At 42.8% G+C, this 2,301-nt stretch overlaps 1 long non-coding RNA gene across 1 annotated transcript; it reads right to left on the minus strand.

Annotated features, from left to right (window-relative positions):
* Positions 1-315: 315 nt before the first annotated feature.
* Positions 316-2,044, minus strand: LOC131016733 (uncharacterized). Its single transcript, XR_009099202.1, has 2 exons — positions 1,686-2,044; positions 316-1,607 (listed from the first exon to the last, which is right to left on the minus strand). It is a non-coding gene; the product is annotated as an uncharacterized LOC131016733 (long non-coding RNA).
* Between the last annotated feature and the right edge of the window lie 257 nt (positions 2,045-2,301).

Below are 2,301 nucleotides of genomic sequence, written 5' to 3' on the forward strand. Positions count from 1 at the left end.
TTAATGTGGATTGAAAAGAATTAATCTTAGCCCAAAAAGGCAATTTAATCGGCCAAAATGATGAATTAAATTGGCCCAACGAAATATAAATGGGACTAGAATAATAGCCCATCATAAAATATGCATCAGCCCAACTCCTTAATTAAATCGAGCCCAATAGGATTAATAAGAAGGGCCATTTAAATAAAAGACTGGCCCAGTTCGAATTTAAATGAAAGCCCAATCTTTTATTAAAAATCGGCCCAAGACTCGGCCCAACATAAAGAAATAACACGGCCCAGATGATTTAATTCGGCCCAGTTCGAAATTATTATATGGAAGCCCAAAACCATTAAAACAATTCTCAGCCCAAAATTTTAAAAAGGAATAAGCCCAAATTCTTTAAACAATTAGAGCCCATCAGCAAAATAAAGAATAAGGCCCAAGCTTAAAAGAATTCGGCCCAAAAGAAAAGAATTGCAGCCCAAACTCTCTCTCTTTAGACTCTCGGTCCTTCTCTCTCTCCCATCTCTCCTTTACCTCAATCACAGCCGACACTCCCCTCTCTCAAACCAGCCGCACGCCTCTTCTCCCTCTCACTCTCGACTCGCCTTCACACGAGGCGTCCGCCGCCGAGACTCCAGCCGTCATCTGCTTCGGTTGGCTTCGACCGGCGACGTCATCTCTCTTCCTCAATCTGCACGCAGAGTTCAAAATCAAGCCCTAACTTCTCCTGGTAAATCGCAGCTGCCGCACCTCCGTATGGAATCCGGCGAGCGGTCGGCGCCGGTCGTGGCCGTCTCTCTCTCCCCTTCTGAAATCCGACGGCTGCTGTCTTCTGGAGCCATCGCCGACTAGAGTTGCTGCTGCTCGGGCTCGGTACCGGTCGAACAGAGCGGTTGCGTCTCGTTCGTGGCTGCGTCGGCTGTTCTTCTCAACCCAATGAAGGGGCAGCAGAAGCCCTAATTTCCTCTCCGATTTTGAACCGCCTCTCCCTCTCTCCCCGCTCAGCGCCGCGGCGTTTTGTAAATCCGGCGATAGCAGCCCCAGCCACCACCGCTCCTTCCGTCGTTGGGCCCTAGTTCTCAGAAAAGGGAAAAACGCAACTGTCGAGCGACCGCTGCTGCTGCGCACGAGTCTCAGCTCGTCGCCGGGCAGCTGCTGTTCGGGGCTCTGATGAGGTTGGACGAGTTCGCCCTGTCCCGACCGTCGTCGTCGTCCCCGTCCCCGTCGGGCAGTCAGCCCTTCTACAGCTAAGTTCAATACTTAAGTCTATGTGGAGTCTTGGTTTTTGCTACTGATTTATGAGAGTTTTCTCATTGCCTTTATCTTAAGTGAAGAAAATATATACTGATTTCTGTATTATGCAAGAGATAAAACTAAGTTCGTGGTTTACTAATGTATCAAGAATTTTCCTTGCTTGCCTCGTGTGATAAGAAAATATAGCATAAACTGATTTCGATTGCTAAGTCCCTGTGTGCATATATATACACACCTGTATACTATGTATTTCCTTTTTAAACATATGCTTGATGATATGATGTATGAACTGGAGCTGAGCTAAGTATATACCTGCTATGCTTGGTGTTGGTGGCTGTTTGTTGCTATTGAATTTAATGAGGAGATAGCTGAAATTTTCAGATGCTTATTGACATATGCAGAGGAATCAAGAATGGACTGGTGGAAAAACTTAAACCAAACCTTACCTGTTCGAAGTTTGGCAGCAGTAATTGAATTCTCCTCCCTTTGGTGGTTGAAGGAACTAGTAGTCTTAAAGAATTGAAGATGGTGGGGAGCAAAGAGTGGTGGGAAGTTTGGTGGAGTGGATGGTGCTGTCGTAGGGTGGCTTAAAAAAAACTCTCTAGGTGGTAAAATTGCTGTAAAGCTATTCTGCACACACCTAGTACACGTTTGGTTTGCCTTCTTGATGAAGTAGGTATGAAATAGGGATGTAGGGAATAATAAGTTGTAAAGTTGTGATGTAATTATTATAAAATCCTCATTCTGTATTTGTAATACTAATTTCGGGTTCCCATATAACGAAGCTTCGTTATAACTCTCTACGAATTACATATTATATAACTTGTTTTATAAGTCGAAAATTAATCACGACTTCAAGTAAATAATAGAAATAATATTTCTATTGCACTTAATAAATAACATGACTTTGCTAAGTCAGTTATAATCTGAAATAATAATTATTGATTGCTCAATAATCCTCATCGCGTTTTTCTCATACGTTATAAAAGTATAAGGCTAAAATAATAACTTCGTTTCTGATAAAAAAAATCAGGACCATAAACTGGATTCATATATATAACT

Source organism: Salvia miltiorrhiza, chromosome 3, assembly GCF_028751815.1.
Source record: "Salvia miltiorrhiza cultivar Shanhuang (shh) chromosome 3, IMPLAD_Smil_shh, whole genome shotgun sequence".
NCBI classification, from domain to species: domain Eukaryota; kingdom Viridiplantae; phylum Streptophyta; class Magnoliopsida; order Lamiales; family Lamiaceae; genus Salvia; species Salvia miltiorrhiza.